Source organism: Neofelis nebulosa, chromosome 10 (genome assembly GCF_028018385.1).
Source record: "Neofelis nebulosa isolate mNeoNeb1 chromosome 10, mNeoNeb1.pri, whole genome shotgun sequence".
In the NCBI taxonomy this organism is placed as follows: Eukaryota; Metazoa; Chordata; class Mammalia; order Carnivora; family Felidae; genus Neofelis; species Neofelis nebulosa.
The window spans coordinates 54,822,230-54,844,687 of NC_080791.1; the positions used below are offsets into that span (position 1 = coordinate 54,822,230).

Consider the following 22,458-nt stretch of genomic DNA (forward strand, 5'->3'; position numbering starts at 1 on the left):
CTACATTTAACTGGTGATATGGGAAAATTGTAATTTTCAATCAGTAAATGCGTTGTTCTTAAAATTATTTGTGGTTGCAAAATAATCAAATAAAAACAATCTTTCTTTTTCCTATGGGCTGTATAATCACTATACATAAGCCATTAGTTAGGTTGAAACCTGTAGTGTCTAAAGAAAATTTGCTAATTATTACCAATCATTAGCCTTTATATAGTGTTACCGAGGGTCATAAACTCATATGTGTATACAAGCCAGGTAAGTGACCTAAAAGGGCCTGGTCAGGCCTAAGGTGATTACATGGATAAAACATTACTGGTCAGGGTCCATGACTCAGAAGAATAACTTATGAATTATTTACTTTGTGAACCAAAGGACTATATAAATGCAAGGAGTAATTGCACCTAAAACAAGTTAACTGCCAACTTGTGTAAACTTGCGCAAATTATTTTTTATCTCTAAGATTTAATTTCTCTCTTTGAATGTACAGTTTTGGCTTTAAAGTCCCTTCTACCTCATTTGAGTCTGCTTTTTTATTTCTTTAGCTTATAGTTTCTTCCTTAATCGTAAGTTTGATTGGTTATTAGCCCTCAGTAATAAAGCTTCCTTCATTATTAGCCCTCAGTAATAAATAGAATTCTGGCTTCTTACCAGTATGCCTCATTTTCATGAGTCTTATGTTTTATCAGAGGGAGCCAAGTTTAGCCAAGCTTCCTATAGTAGCACCCACCATTGAAAGAAGCACCTAGCTGGCTGGCTGGCTAGGAGTGAGCCAGCTAGCCAGCCTTCTATAACTGAATCAGCACCTGGTTTTTGAGAACTGAAATCTACAATAGAAAATGTCTAAATTTGATCTTTCCTGCTGAAAATGTTAGTGGGCCTGCTTTATATTATATGATAATGTTTTGTTGTTTCTTCTACCTTATCCAGTTTATTTTGTTTATTCAGTTTTCTAGTGTGGGACTTTTCATTTTATATATGCTTGCCTCCACTATTAGTGGTGATTAGTGGAGACATAGGCCATTTCTAAGTTGTCTTTAATCCCTGAAGCCTAGTATAGGCAAGGACACATGGTAGATGTTTGATAAATTTTTGAAGAGATAGAATACTTATTAGATTTACAGGTGATAAAGACTGGAAGGGAAAACTATTCTAGATGGCAGAGAGAGAGAGAGAGAGTGCGCAAGTGAGCAAGTGAGCTTGCAAAGATGGGTTGAAGCCAACAAGATGGAATTTAAGGAGGATGACAGAGAAGTTCTACATTTTAAGTCTCAAAGAAATAGCAACATATGGGCAGGCTGGAGAAGACCTAGCATGATGCTATTCTTATAGAAATGGTGGTTTTGGCTGCCTGAGCTCAATGTCAGCAAAGACATTGCAGTGGCTAAAAACTAATGCAGCTTCAGACTAAATTATTGGAGGTAAGTAGAGTTAAAGGAGGTGATAGTCCAACAATGTTCTGAAGGGGACAGACTGCACTTAGAGTATCATGTTTATGCATAGTGGAAGATGTCCTAGATCACCACTACTCAAAGTAGAGTCTGACCTGTTCTCAGTCTACAATGAGATAAGCATAAAAATTGAGAGTGTTTAGAAATTTTTATAGCCACTTGACAGAGTAATTTTATGTTTAATGAATCTACTAAAAAAGAAAATGAGCTTTGTCTTGTATGTCCTTTATATTGCTTGAAACTTTTACTTTTTATTTTATTTTAATACATTTTATTTTTATTTTTATTTTAATACATTTTATTTTTAGATCAGTTTAAGGCTTACAGAAAAATTGATCAGAAAGTACAAAGAGCTCCTATGTACTCTCTTTCTACCACTCTCCCTTACACTTTGTCAGTGGTCAACATCTTACAGTGTTGTGAATTAGGTACAATTGATGAACCAATATTGACACATTATTACTAACTAAAGTCCATAGTTTATATTAGGGTACACTCTTTGTGCTGTACAGTTTTGTGGGTTTTGACAAGTGCATAATGTCATGTATCCTATCCACCATTACAATATCATATAGAATAGTTTCACTGTGTTAAAAGTGCCCAGTGTTCCACCTGCTAATCCTTACCCCAACCCCCTTCTAAACCCCTGGCAGCCACGGATATTTTTGCTGCTTTTATAGTTTTGCATTTTCCAAGAATATCATGCTTTTCAGCCTAGCTTTATACTTGACACTCTTTCACTTCAGGTTTTTCTGTGTCTTTTTGAGGTTTGAAAGTTCATTTCTTTTTATTGTTGAATAATAAACTGTTGTATGGATGTTTGTTTACCCATTGATCTATTGAAGGGTATCTTAGTTGCTTCGAAACTTTGACAATTAAGAATATGGCTATAATAAATATTTGTGGACAAGGTTTTGTGTGGACATAAATTTTCAACACACTTGGATAAATTCCTAGGAGTGCAATTGCCAATTGTATGGTAAGCCTATACTGTATTTAGCTTTATAAGAAACTGCCAAACTGTCTCCCAAAGTGGCTGTTCCATTTTGCATTCCCATCAGCAGTGAATGAGAATCCTTGTTGCTGTATACTCACCCACATTTGGTGTTATCAGTGTTTTGGGTTTTAGCCATTCCAATAGGTATGTAGTTGTACCTCATTATTGCCCCTAATGACATATGATGCTGATTGTCTCTTCATGTTCTCTATATCTTTGTTGGGGTGTCCAGATTATTTTATCCATTTTTTTTGATTGGGTTGTTTTCTTGCTGTTGAGTTTTAAGAGTTCTTTGTACATTTTGGATACAAGTTCTTTATCAGATATGTGTTTTGCCAATATTTTTTCAGTCTATGACTTTCCATTTTCTTAATGGGTATCTTTTGCAGAAGTTGTACATTTTAATAAAGTCCAATTTACCAACTTTTTATTTTATGGATCGTGATTTTGCTGTTGTATCTGAAAAGTCATAACCAAACTCTTTTTATTTTTATTTATTAGAGAGAGAGAGAGAGAGAGGGTGCAAGTGAATGAGGGGCAGAGAGATAGAATATCCCATTATGGGCAGAGAGACAGAGGGAGGAAAAGAGAGAGAGAGAGAGAGGGAGAGAGAGAGAGAGAGAGAGAGAGAGAGAGAGAGAGAAGTGGTGCTTACTTGGGACCCACGTTTTTACCCGAAGCAGGGCTGGAGCCAAGCAGGGCTCGAGCTCACCCAAAGTGGGGCTCGTGCTCACCTGATGTGGGACTCGAACTCACCAACTGTGAGATCGTGACCTGAGCCGAAGTCAGATGCTTAATGACTGAGCCATCCAGGCGCCCTTCAGTGTATATTTTTAAAGTTTCCCAGGTAATTTTGATGCAAAGGGAGAGTTGAAAACCATCATATTAAAACCGTAAACCATAAAGGTTGGTCCTGTTTACTGATGTTTCTATCCCTGGTGGCTTATACAAGATCTTAAGTAGTTATTGAATGAACAGGTGATGAATAGAACATGGGAGTATTTATCCTGGAGAAGAGAAGTGCGAGGACTTCATAGATTACCATAACATATATCTGAAAGCCTTTAATATTTGCTCTGAAGGATGTTTTCCAGGAGGCAGAATTGGAAGTTTACAGAGAGGCACCTGGCTGAATGTTAGGAAGCATTGTCTAATAGTGCTGTTTTCAAGGAAGCTGTCTGTACCTACATATATTTCAGCAGAACCTAGAAAACCATCTGTAAGAGGGGGGATGCTACATGGGGTGGAAAGTTGGGTAAGATCAGATGTTATGATTATTGATCATTACTTTGAAAAACTATGTCCAAAGCAGAAGACTGTTCCTGACTTTCATCAACTCTGTATACGTTGATACAAGGGTATGGGGTTAAAGGAACATCCTAAAACGACTTTGAAGCTGAGTTCTCATAGTGTCATAGGTCCCCCAGCCGGTGTTACTGACCAATTCTCTATAATGTGGGTGTCTTCAAGAAATTCCCTATCTCCTCCATCAAATTTGGGACTTCTGGTAAGTGGACTAGTATGGGTGCTCAGGGTCTGGGAAAGATGGAAGATACTTAACATAAGAGCTCTTTCTGTCCTCATGGAATTCTTCCCTTCCATCCTTCTGCAGTTAAATAATTTGGCCACATTGAATGGAGGTGTAGACATCTGACAAGGAAAATGGATAAATACCATAAAATTTCTGTCTAGCATCCTTAAATTATTGATCAGGCATAATGCTGGTTATCTGCTCTTTGCTAGGCAGTAGGGTTAGGGGTTATGGCAGTTGATCTAAAGATGACTAACATGGCAGAGAGAAGTAAAGCATAGGCTTAGGAGTCAGGCCAGAGTTGGGACAACTCAGCCGTTTTCTGGCTGTGTGGTCTTGGGGAAGTCACTCTCCTCTCTCATCCATCACATTCTATCTTTCACTAAGTTCTGCTGCAGCTTCTTCAAGCTGTATCCTTAGAATATGCTTGTTTTGTTTCAGCTCGTCTTCCAATATATTAGTCAAAATCATTATTATCTTCTCTTGCCTGGAGTTCTGAAAAAACCTAACTTGTTTTCTTGTTTCTATCATCCTCCCCTTTATTCTCCATTCAGCAATCAGTGATCTGTTAAAGATGTAAATTAGATCTCATTATTCTGCTTAAAATCACCCAAAGTCTTCTGATTGTTAAAACGGAACAAAACGCGAACTCCTAGTTCTGACCTGGAAGAGACCTTGCATAATCTGACTCCTGCCATATATCTCAAGAGCAGGGTGTAGAGGGGGGTAGTTAGTGGCATAATATTACCTCTTAGGGAGCATTTGGAAATGTATGAAGGCTTTTTTGTTTAATGTTAAATGATTGTGGGGGCACTGGTGGGGTTTAGGGGGTCTGGGCCAGGGTTAATGAATGTCCTGTAATGTGTTGCTCAGCTTAGGGCTCATTACAATGCCTGATTCACAATATGTGCTTAAGAAATACCTATTGTATGAAACCACGTTCTTCCTGGACCTCAGTTTTGACATGTGATTTGGTAGAGTGCCTACTTCATTGGGTTGTGGTGAGACAGACAAAACATTTTGTTTTTTTAAAAAATTCTTTTTAATGTTTATTTTTTGGGACAGAGAGTGAGTGGGGGAGGGACACACACACACACACACACACACACACACACACACAGAATCTGAGGCAGGCTCCAAGATCCCAGCTGTCAGCACAGAGCCAGTTGAGGGGCTTGAACTCACAGACTACTGGATCATGACCTGAGTCAAAGTACAACGCTTAACCGACTGAGCCACCCAGGTGCCCCTACACAAAACGTTTTGTAAAGCGTCTGGTACACAATAGCACTTAATAAATGGTAGCTGCTGCTGAGCTTTCTTTGCTTAGAAGCAGCTGTAAGTGCCCACCTAGAGTTTCCCCTCGGGCATTAGAATTAGAACCTGACACCTTGGTGGTATAGAGGCGTGGGTGCATCTATTTCCCTGAAGGCTGATCTGATAAAATACCTGGTTTGACCTGAAGTGCCCTTGAGTCCTTGTACAGATGCAGAAACTAAGGTACAGAGCGGGTCTGGTTCTCTTCCTTGACTCTGGGGCTCACCCAGGACTCTGACAGGCCCTGGAAAGCCTAGCCCCAGCGAGAAATTACCTCCTGCTAGGTAGCGGGACTAGGTGGAGGAGAATAGCTGAGAGGGTGGGAAGGTAGCAGTCTCCCCGCCCTCAGAGTTTCTTCGGGGGAGAGGGAGGGAGAAGCGCCGTTTACTCCCGCCTCCTTCCCTCCCTTCTTCCCCCGCCCCTTCTGCTTCACCAACCCCGAAGCTGCGCCTTCGCTGAGCCTTGCGAGGGCGGGAGCGTGCTGCAACCGAGAGCGGGAGCTGGGGCGGCTGAGCTGCTGGGAGCTCGGCCCCAGCTGAGTAGAGCGGCGCGGGTGGAGCCAGGGCGTTGTGCCGCTAGCTGGGCGGGAGAGGTGCGGCTCTGCGACAAAAACAGTAGCCAGAGATGCCGGGGCCAGCTCCCCCCACCAGGTAATGCTGGCCCACCCTGGGGCACGCCCAGCTGGGCACTGCTGGGAGGGGGAGGGGTCTCCATTGGCTTCCGGGGAGTGGTGCCGCACAGACCGGTGGGTTTAGGGTCTCTGAAGGAAAGAGACTCTAAGTGAAAGGGCTGAGGGCGGAACCCTCAGATGAGCCGGCCTAGGGCTAGGCCAGCACCTGGAATCAGCTCTGGCTAGGAAAGGTTGGGAAGGGGAAAATGGTTTGGGGGAACTGCTGTGCCTCAGGAGCCGTTCTCCTTTGCTAACACCCTCTCTTTGGTGGTTTGGGTGATGCTTTCTTCTACCTTGGTTTAGGTGCTGGCCTGCTGGGACCCTGGGGGTTTTCTCTTGGGTGCTGGGGAGGGTCATTATATTATAAATAACCTGTTAAGAGGTGGAGTAAACCGGGAGATAGAAGACCCAGGCTGGTCCTGTTCTGGTAGCCTCTGTGGGCCTCAGTTTCCTTATCTACACAGTGAAGAGCTTGATGTTCTTTTTGTAACTCTGGCTTCCCTAGACTGTAACTGCCTTTTGGAAAAGTAAGCTGGTTAAACCCTAGAATGGGCTGCAGAGATGTCCCCTTCAATCCTGTAGAAGACAGGGGAACTTGAGAGCAGGCCTTTGTATCCTGTCCTCCAGCCAGCCTTTTGGATGACATCTTGCTGGTCTGCTGAGGACCCAGAGACTTCATGGGCAAGGCAGAGGCTGATTATTTTAGTGTTGAGTGTAGGTATGTTGGATGTAGGGAGGTGGGGTTGGAAAGAAACAGGTCAAGGCATGTTAATGGTTTTTCTGTGAACTGGCCAGTGATTTGATACTTGAGTGTAAAGCTGCTTTAAAGTAGGCTATCTTTGGGGTGCCTAGGTGGCTCAGTCAGTGGAGTGTGTGACTCTTGATTTCAGCTCAGGTTGTGATCCCAGGGTCATGGAATCGAGCTCCGCATGGGGCTCAGTGCTGAGCCTGGAGCCTGCTTGAGATTCTCTCTCTCCCTCTATCCCTCTTCCCAGCTTGCTTGCATGCTCTCTCTCGTTCCCTCTAAAAAAATAAAATAAAATGTTAAAAAAAAAATAAACTAGGCTATCTTTTCTGGAGCCCCCTCCTTACTCAGCCTAGTTAATGACAGACCTTGGGGGCTGTGCAATGTCTTACTCTGTATAATTCTTTCCTTCTTAATCATCTGGGACCAAGAAACACTAGGCCTGATACTAACTTACCTGGATGATTTTGATCCCCTACCTCCCCCCAGTTTTTCTGTGACTGCCTCCTCGTCTTCCTCGCCCCATTTTTCTATTTCCTACTCCTGTTCATTTTTCCTTCCCCTGTTTTTTCTCCTGCCCTCCATTTTCTTTCTTCTTCTTGCTCTCCTCATACTTCCCTTTCTTATCCTTTACCCTCCATAGCTAGTTTTTCCTTCCCTCTCTTGGGTCCTTCTCTTCTTGGTTAGGCTTTCTTCTCTTTTCCTTTTAGAACTGTTGGTTAAACTTTCTCATTATTAATAAACCTACTGGTTTGTATGGACCTTTTTGTGGTGTTTGAGGTCCAAACACTCTCCGTTTCCTACCTATTTCCCTTACTTTGAGCTTTCATCTACAAATTCTGTGCCAGTCTGTCTCCTTACTTCATCTGTGCCTTGCTTTGGGCCTGCCAACAAGCAATCTATCTTCCAGGATTTGACCCCTACCTCCTTCCCAGAGGGGAGGGGGCAGCATAGGGAGTAAGCAAGATGGAAAATGGACAGCTTGAAGACTAGAGTGGGAGTAGAACAAGGTGTCCAGTAGGGCTGGGCCCATACTCTCTTTTGTGAGACAAGTGACTGGGAGAGGAAGAAAGGCTCTGTGGCAGCTTTCATTGTTGACCTGGAGGAAAAGAGGTGGACTTGTGAGCCAAGGGAAGAGTGGATAGCAGGGATGGGGTAGAGGGAGGAGGGTGGGGTACTGGAGAGAAGAACAATGGTCTTTTGAAGAAGAAGGTGGACTGGGAAAGTTAGGGGTTATTTGGAGGTTGAGGTAGGTATGGTGGGAAAGACTATAGTCTGGGAAAGAGGACCATATAGGTTAATTTCTTTCCCTCCGAAGGCCAGCTTTTTGGACTGTTTTGTTTCTCCTCAACAAACTCTTCTTGAGCAGTGTCCTCAAAGTAGGAGAAGTGAGAGAGGAAGCAGAGATAAGAAGACAAGGTTGCTATTTTCCTGGCACTCCCTGGGTAGACTATAATGTGGAATGCATATGTATACAAAAAGCTTTGAATATGACATCTATCATCACACATTCTCTGGATCATCTGTTCAGTGTTAGTTGTGGTGCCAGGTGCTGGGGATACAAAGATGGAAATTGGACTAAGTTGCTACCTTCCATTGCAGGTCAAGGAGTATGGGTGTCTATAACCTCATGTGATAAGTATATGTGGCAGAAGCACAAGGGGCTATGATAACACAGAGGGAGGGAACTTTTTATTCAGCAAGTCAGTGGCAGAGATTGGACCTAAATTCAAGTCTTCTCTAAAGGTGGTATCTGTTCTTTTATGCCATGTTGTCTTCAGACCCTGTGTATGCAGTGTACAAAGAGTGTTCTTACATTTTCTTTTCTGGTGCTGGACTCAAGGTACTACTGAAATGAAAACAGAGCAGTTCCACGTGGTAGGTCACTGTGCCATGGCTAAACGCTCATTACCTTGGAAGGGAAACTGACTTGGTCCCTGTTAATTTCTTCTGGCTCTAGGCCACTTGGGTGAGCTTCCTCTATGAGTCATTTGCTGTCTTCATCCCCTTCTACACCCCTCTATTTTCTTAAATTCAATTTCTGGTGGGCTTTAGAGGCCAGAGACCTGATAGAGCTAGGCTAGGCATTTCACTTCCATTGGCCTCTGTAAAATAGGGATTTAACACCTCACGGGGTTGGTGAAGATCAAATGAAATAATGAATGTGTGAAACTAATTTGTAAACTGTGAACTGATCTACAGATGTTACTGTGGTTATTTGTGAATGTATTTTCACCATGAAAAATGCTTAGATGCTATAGCATGAAAGAAATGCCTAGGGTTGCTCACTGACTGTTTTAAAACTGAGCCTCAATCTTTTTTTTTAATGTTTTATTTATTTTTGAGAGGGAGGGAGGGAGAGAGAGAATGAGTGAGAGAGAATGAATGAGAGAGGATGAGCAGGGGATGGGCAGAGAGAGAGGGAGACACAGGAAGCAGGCTCCAAGCTCTGAGTTGTCAGCACAGAGATGAGCACAGGGCTTGAATTCGTGAACCGCAAGATCATGACCTGAGCCAAAGTCGGGTGCTTAACCGACTGAGCCACCCAGGCACCCCTCAATCTTTTTTTAAAAGATTATTTATTTATTTATTTTGAGAGAGAGAGAGAGAGCTAGCACAAGTAGGGGAACAGCAGAGAGAGAGGGAGAGAATCCCAGGCTGTCTGCACAGAGCCTGATGCGGGGCTCAATCTCACACGAATTGTGAGATTGTGATCTGAGCCGAAATCAAGAGTCTGACAAGTAACGGTAACCTACTGAGCTACCCAGGTGCCATGAGTCTCAATCTTTAATAACAAAGGAAAAGGAGGGAGTTAGAATGAGGAGGATTTAGAGACTGACTGGTAATTGAACCCCATGCTAAAAACTGAAGTCAAGAGGTATAGTGATTTCTTTTAGGTCAAACAAATAGTAGGTGGCAAGTATAAAAGATATTATTTTTGGTGATGCCTTGTGATACAGGAAAAAAAAAAGAAGAGTAAAGAAAAGAAAGAAAGGAAGGTGGAGGGATTGAAAAGCAGACTGACCTCAGTTCAAATTTTGGTTCCACTACCTACTAACTACTTGGTTTTTAATCTCTCTAAGCTTCATATATAAAATTGAATATATTTATACCTACCTTGAAGAGTTACTGTAAAGCTTGAACATAATTATATAAAAAAGAAAAAAGTGTATAGTAGGCACTGAATATGCTTGCAAAAATAAACAAGTCTTAAGTTGTCTTCTTAAGAAAGCCTCCCTTGGGCACCTGTTGGGATGAGCACTGGGTGTTGTATGGAAACCAATTTGACAATAAATTTCATATTAAAAAAAAAGCCTTCCTTGACTCCAAGGCTATTAAGGGCCCTTCTTTGGGATTCATGAAGCACTCATGTTCTTCCTCTCACCACTGACAGTGGCACTTACCATGTCATGTCATACTGTCATTGCGGTTTATGTATCTGCCTATCCTATTAGTATGTGACTATTTGGAGGGTAGAGACAAGGTCTAGTAAATCTTGGTGTCTACTTTTGCTGAGCCCTATTTAGTTGCTAAGTATATATTAGTAAACACAAAAGACTTAGTTGCTCCTTTGTGAAGCTTTCTGTTTATTGATGGAGATGTATAATAAATAAGCAAATACAATTAAAATTTATCATAGATGCTGTGAATATCAAGAGTTTCATTTATTCATGTTAGGTTTAGGTACTTATGAGAAATACAGGTGGAATTGTCTAACAGATGTTACTAATCTGAAAGAGAGCTTTTGGGTAAAGATAGAAACTTGGATAACATCAACATATAGGTAATATGTAAAGCCATGGGAATGGATGAGATCATCTAGATGAGAATGTAACATATGAAGAAAGGAGGTTTCTAACCTTGGACATGTCGAGGATAGCTAGGAAGAGTCTGCAAAGGAGATAGGAGTACACAAAAAGGAGAAGCAGGTGAATGCTGCAGAGAGATTGAGTAAGGTGAAGACAGAATAGTAACCATTTGATTTGGCAACATGGAGATGATTGGTAATCTTGACTACTTTTGGTGCAATAGTAGAATATTACTTGGCAAATAGAAGAGGAGGAAGTGGAGATAGTATAAATAGACAATTCTTTTGAGAAGCTGTGCTATGAAGGGCAACAAGAAATGTGTGATGTTTTGAGGAAGATGTTGGTGTCTTTGAATGGGAGACACTATAACATGTTTATATTCACTCAGTATTCTCAGAACAGGCCAAAAATTTAGAGATCATCTTGATTTTTCCTTTTTTCTCACATCCAATCTCTAAATAAACCATTTGGCTCCACCTTCAAAATATCTATCTTTGCTTATACTGCTGTATACTGACTGCAATCCATTAAGGCATCATCAGTTTCTACCTGGACTATTATAATAATTTCTTAATGGTCTCTTTACTTTTCCTTTGCTCCCCTGCAGTCTGTTCTCTGCAACCAGAGTGGTTTAAACATAAATCAGAACACTACTCAAAACTCGTTAGTATCTTCTCATGCTTGACACAGAATTCAAACTTACTGTTTGTGGGACTGTAAAGTCCTACATAATCTGACCCCTGGCTATATCTCTAATCTTAGTTTTCTGCCATACTTTTCCTGGTTCAGTAAACTTTTGTCTTGCTGTCCTTTTTGCTGCCCTACATGCCCCCAAATAGTCTTATCTAGGACATTTGTACTTACTGCTCCCTCTGCTTAAAATGCTTCCAGGTATTACTAAGATTAGTTGTCTCATTTATTCAGGTCTTAAGTGTCTCTTCCTCAGAGAAGCCTCTCCTGATCATCTCGTCTTACATACCACCCATCCCTGTTCCTCTCCATATTCACATGTATTACTCTTTAATTTCCATTATGGATTTGACATTGCATATTTATTTGCTTATTTCTTTGTCTGCTTCTTCTACTAGTTCATAGAATTCACAAACACGGGGACTTTGTCTTATTCAGCTAGAGTAGTACTGGGATAATGTAGATGCTTGATAAATATTTGTTGAATGACTGAATATATCTAAAAAAGAGAGGGAGTGGGGGAGAGAGACTGATTAATTGATTGGTTGATTAATGTAGCTGAAAGAAATCATTCCAGGTGAGAGGGAGTGCAAGTAAAAGAGTAGAGGGAAAAGAGAGAATGGCTTTTGATGGGAGTAGGAACACTTCCTTCATTGTAACTGGGTGATGCAGGTGCAGACAGGCACATAGATTTGGGAGTGGGAAGATGGAATTCTCCTGCAAAGATTTCTATTTTCTCACAGAAGGTGAGTTCATCAGCAAAGGGGAAGGGGTGAGTGGGAAGCCCAATTGAGTGCTCATTTGAGGCAACGTAATCATATGTAGGGAGGTATTCATAATTTTCAAGTGAAAGCAGTCAATCAGGCAATGTTCTCTAGGACATTCAACTGCTTCAGTATAGAGACATTTGGGAGGGAGTTCAGGTATGCCAAAGCTGAGATTTTTCCAGTTGAATTTTGGAAAGGGAGAGGAGGCAAAGGGATTGATTATTTTGTTTTCTGTGTGTCATGTGTGTGTTTTAATCAGATTTGTTTAGATTGATCAGATTTATTTAAAGTATATATGTACAGTGAAAGCCTGTTATAAGCTGTCTTATTGTCCTACAGATTTTACTGAGAACCAGTCATCATTTGCCTGTAATTAATATCTTTTTTTGAGAGAGAGAAAACATGCGTGCACAAATGGGGGAGACAGAATCTTAATTAAGCAGGCTCCTCAGCCAGCACAGAGCCCGAGGCAGGGTTTGATCTCATGTCTCACCATGAGATCGTGACCTGAGCTGAAATCAAGAGTTGGATGCTCAACTGACTGAGCCACCCAGGCGCCCCCTGTAATTAATATCTTAAGTCTCAGTTCATTGGCCTCTACCCCAGTGTTAACAGTCTCCGATGGTAATATGACTGTGATACCATTGTGAACTTTGAGCACATTGTAGCGTATTTAGTAAATTCTAATTCCCCTTACTTTTTCCTTTTTTTTTATTGTGGTAAAATGTATATAACATAAAACTTACCATACTAACTATTTTTAAGTGTACAGGTCAGTGGCATTAAATACATTCACATTATTATGCAACCATCACCAGCATTCATCCTAGAACTCTTTTTATTTTATAAAACTGAAACTCGGCCTGTTAAACAGTAACTCTCCATTTCGCCTCCCACCAGCTTCTGGCAGCCACCATCATACTTTTTATCTTTATGATTTTGACTACTCTAAAGATCTCATATTATTGGAATCATATAGTATTTGTCTTTTTGTGATTGACTTATTTAACTTAGCATAGTGTTCTGAAGGTTCATCCATATTGTAGCATGTTACAGAATTTCTGTCCTTCCCTGAATAATATTTGAGTGTATGTGTATACTACATTTTGCTTATCTATTCATCTGCCAATGGATCCTTGTATTGCTTCTACATTTTAGCTATTGTGAATAATACTGTTATGGACACAGGTGTGCAAATGTCTCTTTTTTTTTTAATTTTTTTTTTTTAACGTTTATTTATTTTGAGACAGAGAGAGACAGAGCATGAACGGGGGAGGGGCAGAGAGAGAGAGGGAGACACAGAATCGGAAATAGGCTCCAGGCTCTGAGCCATCAGCCCAGAGCCTGACTCGGGGCTCAAACTCACGGACCGCAAGATCGTGACCTGAGCCGAAGTCGGATGCTTAACCGACTGAGCCACCCAGGCGCCCCGCAAATGTCTCTTTGAGACCCCATTTGTGTGTGTGTCTGTATACCCAGAAGTGGAATTGCTGGATCATATGGTAATTCTATTTTTAATTTTTTGAGGAACCACTACACTATTTTCCATAGTGGCTGTACCATCTTACATTCCCACCAGCAGTGAGCAAGGGTTCTAATTTCTCTACATCCTCACCAATACTTGTTGGTTTCTCTTTTTTTGATAGTAGCCATCCTAATGATGCAAGGTATTATCTCATTGTAGTTTTGACTTGCATTTTCCTGATGATTAGTGATGTTGAACATTTTTTCATGTGCTTATTGGCCATTCACATACCTTTTTTTGAAAAATGTCTATTCAGATCCTTTGCCCACTTTTGAATTGAGTTGTTAGGATTTTTGTTGTTGAGTTTTAGAGGACTGATGGGTTTTGATGTTTGAGTGATTTTTATGGACTGTAATTAAGGAAAAAGAGAAGTGAAGGCTGGAGGTACTAATGGATAGTGGATTAGAGCTCAATAGAAAGTCTAGGAATTGTAGTAGAACTTCTTGAGCAAGTGAGCTGCATGGCTTGGAGATTGTGTTAGAGTATATATGATTCATTCCAGATATTGGAGTTGATGCACATTTTGGTGATAAGGTCTAGGGTGTGATCATGGGGGTATTGGCCAGCTTGGACTGGACGTCTGCAATTGAAATGGCCAGAGTGTTGGAATGGTTATCATTGTGGCTGTAAAAGTCACCTAGAATGATAACTAGAGGGGTACCGAAGAAGACTGATCAAGGAACTAAAGCCTTTGAGTGAGGTGACCGGGAAGTGAGTATTAGGCAGGACGGAAGTGTGACAGGAACCAGTGGAGGCTGCTCAAAGGAAAGAGGTTTTTACAAGGAGAAAGGAATTGCTTGGAAATAGCTCTGAAAAGTTAAGGACAACACTGATATGTTGGGTATGAGAGAGAAAATAGCTTCCAATTGAGAGGGTTGCTGAAGTCTCTTTTTTAGGTGATAGCCAGGTTTCTTTTAAGAAAAGGAGGCAAGGGGAGTTAGCCCATGACAAATGGGAAGATACAGAGGAAATAGTGAAAGGGATCCAGAATTAGGAGGGGGTGAGGAATTTGATGAGATTAGAGGGCATACAGAAAAGGTAGGGGACAAGATTTTGGGTGATTGAGGATGACTGAAGTAAATGGACACTGGAAGCTTGATTGACTTAGTCCTGATTATCTTTTAGAGGAGAGAGGGCAGTCCACTCTTAAGCTGTGGTTCTTAACACTTCCAAGAGAAAATGTTCCTTTGAGGCAGCATGTGGCAGTGTGGGAAATCACAGGATATGTTTAGGCAGAGATTGACTAGAAGGTCATCCATGTAAGAGGCAGCTGAGTAGATTTCATTGTTCCTTGGGTGGTTGAACCAGATGGCCATATAGGTTCCTTTCAGCTCTCAGATTGTATGGGCCTCAGGTTTCAGTGATGATTTTCTTAGTTCAGGGCATCCATTGTGAAGTCTGATGGTTTGAAGCTTATCCTTAACTGTTGAGAATAGCTTAACTGGAACTGCAGGTCAGGAATTTCCCAAGATGGTAGGGAGAGGTATCAGACCTTTGGTACTAGTTTCTGCAGGTAACTCTAGTGGCTATCTGCACAGGTGGTAGAAGTGAGGAAGATATGTAGATCTGATTGGTGAGAGGAGGGAAGGGTGAAGGTACATGGCTGCCTTAAGTCTGTGACTCCAAATCTCTCTGCCTTTTCCATTTCATTTTGCTGCATCTCATACCTGTCTGATTCCAGGTATAGTCCTTTGTTCATTTTGTCTCAAACTATAATTAGTGTAGAAAGAGAGTGTTTTTAAGAGAATCAGAATAGTCAGAGGCTCATCATGTCCTCATTATTTCATTGAGTGATCTTAGGTAAATTTCATACCCCTATGGGTTTCAGGTTCCCAGCTATAAAATAAAGGTTTGGAACTGGCTGATTTTTCATGATCCTTCTAGCTCCTATGTTTTTTTCTTGTAAACAAGGCAGCCTTAGTCTGTGAACCTTTGCTAGTTACCTCATGTGTGCCAGGTTTGTGCTGGGTGGGACTTGGAGAATAGAGATTAATCAGACTCAGTTTTGTCCTTTGGCTTGTTCATAGTCTGGTGAGGTTATTATGATTATATGGAAACTGCTGCATAGAAGTATGTATAAAATGCTATTAAATTTTGGGGAAAGGATAGAAGTAGGGGGGTTTCTATGAAGGTTTCATAGAGAAAGTGAATCAAGCTGGGTATTGAAGAATGAGTAGGAGTTTGCTTGGCAGACAAGTTGGGACATTTAGGCAGAGAGAACAGTGTGGGCAAAGGCAGGGGCATGAAAGAATATCGAGTTGGAATGAACAAGTTTAGGGAATAATAGAGATGAAACTAGAAAGATGAATGGGGGATAAGAACGGATATTTATCTATTTTGTGCCAGGCAGCATGCTAGGTGCTTCTCTCTATATATGCTTTTTAAGTTCTCATACCTGTATAAAGTACATAGTCTTATGTGTATTTTACATGAGAGGAAACTGAGGGTCAGAAATTAAAGTAGCTTTCCTAACAGCCCAGAAACAGCCTCCACAGTTTTCCTCTCTGCTACTTCAGCAGTTGCTTTCTTGTTGCTAAACCAGAACAAGTGGCTGGAGGCTGCATAGAGGGAGTGCCTTTGACGTGTCAGAAGGACATCCCTCAGCAAATTCAAGACTGCAGCATTCCAGGCTCCTGCCAAAGAAAGCCTCCTGGCACAATTTAATTAAAGATCAGATTCTCATAACCAGGTGTCAAGGGCATGCAGTACTCCCCAGTTCTGGGTGGAGTGTTGGTCATGCCAGTCTCAGCTGCTTTGAGTTGTTGACTGACAGATATGGTTAATATATGGAATAGGTTTTATTTTCTCTTCTTCCTTTCTCTCTTTCATTTTAAATAATGGCCTGAGGGATTATTAGAGGTTATCTAGCCCACTCCTTTGCTTTTAGAGTGAACAGTGACATGTGGTGTAGTTGAAAAAGAGGTGGTCCTCTGGTTACACAGACTACATTTCAGATCCCCGCCTCTGTTGGCTCTGGGTGACTGGCACCATCTCTGACATTTTGCTTCTTCTGACTTGTTCACTGTTTTATCCCCAGCACCTAGCACAGCCTGGCAGACAGTAGGTGATGAATAAATATTTGCATGAATGAATGAGAAAAATGATACCAACCAAATAGATTTCCATGTTTTCTGTAAACTCCAAAGTGTTTTAGAATGTTACTGGTTATTAAACTGTCAGTGTCAAATGATGGCTGAAATCCTATTTGCAAAGATGGTTAGTTCAAGAGGTTTTGCAGGGACACTGGTTTTTAGAATTTTAGCAACCCTGTTAGGCAGTTCAGAGGACTCTTCTAAACTCCAAGTCCCATTGTGTGAGCTCAAGTCAGCGCAGAGTCCTCTGTGCAGACAGATGGCAGCTGGTCCCCTCCTCCAGGCAACACCTCTTTTTTCATTGTCATCTCTCCACAGCCTTTTTAAATCAAGTGTCATCTTTTATTTTTAACACAGGACATTCATTGCATGGATCTAGAACTGCTTAGAAGGGACCATTTTTCTGACCAGTGCTGTATGTGTTATAGAACATAAAAGGCTCTCTGTGATCACTGTGTCCTACTTTTTCATTTTCATGTTGTGTTCTACCACAGTGTACTCTCACGGTTGCTATTCCTGTGGTCTGGGATGCACTTGCCATTATCATTCTCTGTCAAAACCATCCATTTATTTATTGACTGTTTTGTTTGGTTCAGGTGCTATACCAATGCCTGGGCCTATTTTACACCAGTTAAATCAGAGCTCAGCATTGGTATCCATCCCCCCAACTTTTTATTAGGAGAAATTCCAAAAGTACAGCAAAGGTGGAAGAATTTTACAGTGAATACATGTATACCCACCACCTAGATTCTTCTGCCATTAACATTTTCAAGTATTTGCTTTATCACATTCATTATAAGTTATATATGGACAAGTATATCACATCCCTGTGTTCATTCATTAATCCATCTTATTTTTTTAAATGCATTTCAAAGTAAATTGCAAATATTAGTGTACTTCCCCCTAAGTACTTTGGCTGGTGCTTTAAAAAGCTCATAGGGGGTTCTAATAATCCAGAGTCAAAGACCACCAGTCTGACCTGTTTATTCTTTAAGCCCCTCCTTTTAACATCACCTCTTCTATGAAGCCTTGCTGATCACCTAAATTCAATATAGTCTTTCCTTTTTGTGTCTTCTGACATCTTACTGCTTATCCTGCTCTTATAGCACTATTCACAAGTGGCCTGGCGTTGTGCTTTTCTAGATCCTGTCTATCTTGCTTACTAGACTGTGAGAACCTCTAGAGTTAGATCATATTCCTTTATTTATCTCTGTGTCCCTGGTTTCCAACATGGCAGCTTATATGTAAGTACTCAGTAAAAATTTATTGATTTGAATTGTACTTAAATGAAGAATCTGCAGTGATAGCAAAAGGTGTCCATAACTTTCACATGCTTAGCCTCATGGAAGACATTAGTAAATATCAATCACATCCAGCCCAAACATGTTTATATTGTTGTATATTTGCCATTGGCTAGATTTGACTTACCTAAATCAAGAGTAGCAGAATTCAGGTCAGAAAAGGTACGAAGGGGCAGGGTGCCTAGGTGGCTCAGTCTGTTGAGTGTGGAGCCTGTGAGTTTGGAGTCTGCTTGGGATTCTCACTCTCTCCCTCTTCTGCTTGTGTGCTGTCTGTCTCTTTCTCTCTCTCTCAAACCAACCAAACAAACATTAAAAAAAAGAAAAGTTACAAAGGCGCTACAGTTACGTCAGGTATATTTGGAAAATTGTTTGGCAGAGTCTGAAAACATTGGAACCCCCACCTTTAAATTGCTGTGCGATCTTAAGCAATTTCATTCTGTGTTTTGGACCTCAGTGTTCCTATCTGTTATATGAGAGGGTCAGATTAGGTGGCTTCTAAGGTTGCTTCTGGCTTTGGTGTTATGTGTATCTTGGCTCTTTATACTGTGGCTGTGGCATCCAGATGTGATAAAGTGGAAGGAAGTAGCGGTTGGTGTGCACACTTCTTCCCTCAGTCCCTGTCCAGTTTCATCTAGTATGTAAAGTACCTTACACATAGTGGCTACTTGAAAAGCGTTTTCTTCCCCTTCTTTCTGCCCAAGCACGATGTCTTTATGCTTTTTATGGCAAAGGACACATCAAATCACTTCCCTTCCTTGGTTGCCTTCTTGACCAGTATCTGTCTAGTGACTACATAGTGGGAAACAACAGATTGCCCCTCATAGGTGAAGGGACTTTTATTAGAATTGTAGCTAGTAAATAGCAGAGCTAGGACTTAAATCCAGGTCTCTTGATTTTAGCCTCCAGTCATCTTTTTATTATATTGTCCTACCAATGGCTTTTTTGAAACCTCACAGTGATCCTGCATGTATTATAGAGCCATTCAGTTGATTCATAATACTTCAGTATAATTAGTTTCTCATAAATTATTAGGCTCCCTAAGCCTCTGGGGTATTGGTAAAATGTGGTCAGTCTATCTTTCCCCCTCTCTGTATTACCAGTTTGTTCTCTAGGATGGGTAGAAGGGTGCCATCTGAATGATCATTCTAAATGTTGGCCTTGAACCTAGCTTTATACTGCAGCATGTCAGAAGGCATGGGCTTGTTATCCTCCCAGATCTTTGGCCTGCACAGACTGTTAGAAGATTTAAGATGTGTTTGGTCTCCTTATTTAAGAGTTGAGTATGTTTTTCCTTTCTCCCCTCAGGATTGATGTTTTGGACTTGTTTTCCTGTAAAAAAAAAAAAAAAGTAAAATGGCATAGTTTTAAACATGTGCCAGTTATTGTCCTGAATGTAGATGGACAAAATGACCAGTGAGGGGATCTATGAAGTGTAAAGAGAGTAAAGACTGGTGGAGGAACCATAGGAAAAGACTGCTTGGAGGGCTGCAGGGAAACTGGAAAGTAGTATAGAAACATTAAGTCCAAGTAAGTTCAGAGGGAAGGATCAGGAAGATATAAAATTGTGTTCTGTGAGTGTAGTTGAAGGTACTGACAGTGTTTAGCATTGAGAAAATAGATTTGGGGGGTTTTGAAAGATGTTTTTAAGTATCTAAAGTTCAGTCTGGGGAAGAAGCAATAGACTTTTTGGAATAGCTGTGAGGTAAGATTTAGGACTAACAAATAGAAGTAGTTTTTATTTATTCATTTATTTGTTTACTTGCTCTTTGTTCATTTGTTCAACAAATCTTTATTGAGTATTCTTCTTATTTAAAAAATTTTTTTTAATTTTTTTTTTAAATTTATTTTTGAGACAGAGAGAGAGCATGAGTAGGGGAGGGGCAGAGAGAGAGGGAGACACAGAATCTGAAGCAGGTTCCAGGCTCTGAGCTGTCAGCACAGAGCCTGATGCAGAGCTCGAACTCACGGACTGTGAGATCATGACCTGAGCTGAAGTCGGACACTCAACCGACTGAGCCACCCAGGTGCCCCTATTGAGTTTTCTTTTTTTTTAATTAATTTATTTAAATTCAAGTTAGTTAACATACTGTGTAGTATTGGTTTCAGGAGTAGAACTCAGTGATTCATCACTTATGTGTAACACCCAGTGCCCATCACAAGTGCCCTCCTTAAAACCCATCCCCCATCTAGCCCATCCCCTGCCCATCTCCCCTCTAGCAACTTTTAGGTTGTTCTGTATTTAACAGTCTCTTATGGTTTGCCTCCCTCTCTGTTTTTATCCTATTTTTCCTTCCCTACCCCTATGTTCATCTGTCTTGTTTATTAAATTCCACATATGAGTGAAATCATATGATATTTGTCTTTATCTGACTGACTTACTTCGCTTAGCATAATACACTCTAGTTCCATCCATGTTGTTACATATGGCAAGATTTCATTCTTTTTGAATATTCTGTTCCAGACCTGGTGTTGAGGATTGAGAAATAAATATGACTGAACTTTCTTCTTCTTTTTTTTTTTAACGTTTACTAACTTATTTTGAGAGAGAGCGTGTGTGCACCCATAAGCAAGGAAGAGTGAAGAGAGACAGAAAGAGAGAATCCCAAGCAGGCTCTGCACTGTCAGTGTAGAGGCTGACACAGGGCTCCATCTCAGCTGAAATCAAGAGTCCCAAGAGTCCAAGGCTTAACTGACAGAACAGTTTTTGTTCATAGCATCCAAGCATCCTTGAACTTTGTTCTTGAGGAGTTCATAGTCTAAGTCTGGCAGAGGAGGGAGTGTATGGGGTGGAAATGTCTAAACAGATAATTGCAATGCAGTGTGAAATAGATAGAACTTAATATAAGTAAGAACTCTAAATGAAGTGACCAAAGATAGAATAGGCTGTCTTTTGAGACTGTAGATTTCCTAAAATTGGAAGTTTTCAAGCATAGGCTGGGTGACCTAGGCTGGAATGTGGTACAGAGGATTCAAGCATTGTATTCCAACAACAGATTTTAGGTTTTAATAATTTGGAATCATTTTGAAAATGGAGGGCTGCCCCTGAGAATTCTCCAAGTATGGTGAAAGAACTGAGAAATGAAGAAAACCCTGTATCAAAAAGGGTGATGAAGCCTTTCTTGGCATAATCTTGGGCTATAGCCCTCAAAGGGAGTTACATTCAATGAAACTGTTGGCTGAAGGACCAGAAAGGCAGGAAGGGCCTGCTTAGGCTATCAGGTAGCTGTGGGGAGTGTAATTTTGGAACTGGCAGTCCAGAGTAGGAAAGTACACTTGAGAACTGAGCCTGTGGAAATTCTCTTTGGGGGAGCTGAGGGACTTGAGTTGGGGCTGGAAGGGAAAGCAAAGGCAAATCTGCAAAGTGAAGCTGGAACAAATGGATAAAAAGCACACTACCCAGAGAGTTAGTATAGATTAATAAGATTGTCCTTGGGGCGCCTGGGTGGTGCAGTCGGTTAAGCGTCCGACTTCAGCCAGGTCACGATCTCACGGTCCGTGAGTTCGAGCCCCGCGTCGGGCTCTGGGCTGATGGCTCGGAGCCTGGAGCCTGTTTCCGATTCTGTGTCTCCCTCTCTCTCTCTGCCCCTCCCCCGTTCATGCTCTGTCTCTCTCTGTCCCAAAAATAAATTAAAAAAAAAAAAAGTTGAAAAAAAAAATAAGATTGTCCTTGCTTATTTGATTTCTTTTGTTCAAAAAGAGAAGGAGCAGTTGGTTTGCCAGAGGTAGGTGAGGATGAATTACACAAAGAGGTAAAGCTTGAATTTGGCCCTGAAAGATGAGTAAGATTTTTATCAGTCAGAGGAGGGAGAAATCATTGACAAGAAGCATTGGCAGGAGGGTAAGAAACTACTTGGCAAATCAGAAGAATAGAGGTTTCTAAGGTACAGTTTGAATGTAGGCTGTGTCCGGGTGTGATGGCTTAGTTTGTAAGGAACTTTAGCTTTTGTGATGGATTTTAAAGTAGAGGAGTGCTGTATTTTAGATCACTGATGGCATGTGGAGAAATAATTAAAAGACAAAATGGATGCAGGTGATCATTTAGTTCTGCATTTATTAGAAAATGTAAAAAATATTCAATTTTGTTCATAGTATTTATGTAATTGGCATCTACAGCAATGGTATTCAAATCTGGCTGGCATTGGGATCACTAAGTCTTAAAATTACAGAATTTGGACCATAACCCAGTCATACTAAATCACAATTTGTGGGGGTCAAAACAGGGCATCTGTATTCCTAAAAAGCTTGTGATGATTATTATGTTGGTTTATGTTTGTTTGTTATTTAATTAGAAACGTTCGTCTCTAAAGCATTGTTGTATTTTACTCCACGGAACTTATATTCTTAATGTTTATTTATTTTTGAGAGAGACAGAGACAGAATGTGAAGGGGTTAGGGGCAGAGAGAGAGGGAGACACAGAAGCAGAAGCAGGCTCCAGGCTCTGAGCTGTCAGCACAGAGCCCGACATGGGGCTCGAACTCAAGAGCTGTGAGATCATAACCTGAGCCAAAGTTGGACGCTCAACTGACTGAGCCACCAGGCGCCCTTCAGAATGTATATTCTCAGTA

General features: G+C 41.0%; 1 protein-coding gene and 1 pseudogene across 4 annotated transcripts in view; one reads left to right on the plus strand and one right to left on the minus strand.

The window, feature by feature from the left end:
• LOC131486567 (uncharacterized) overlaps positions 1-6,642 on the minus strand; it is a 48,003-nt pseudogene extending 41,361 nt beyond the window's left edge.
• Positions 1-22,458, plus strand: part of PAK1 (p21 (RAC1) activated kinase 1) — a 157,729-nt gene that overhangs the window by 65,325 nt on the left and 69,946 nt on the right. For 2 of the 4 annotated variants that reach the window (XM_058687673.1, XM_058687675.1), the window contains exon 1: positions 5,745-5,943. The exons of the other annotated variants lie outside the window; for them this stretch is intronic. The gene's annotated coding sequence lies outside the window, so the exon portion shown is untranslated. Of the gene's footprint in view, positions 1-5,744; positions 5,944-22,458 lie in introns of those variants that run through there. 4 annotated transcript variants of the gene reach the window in all.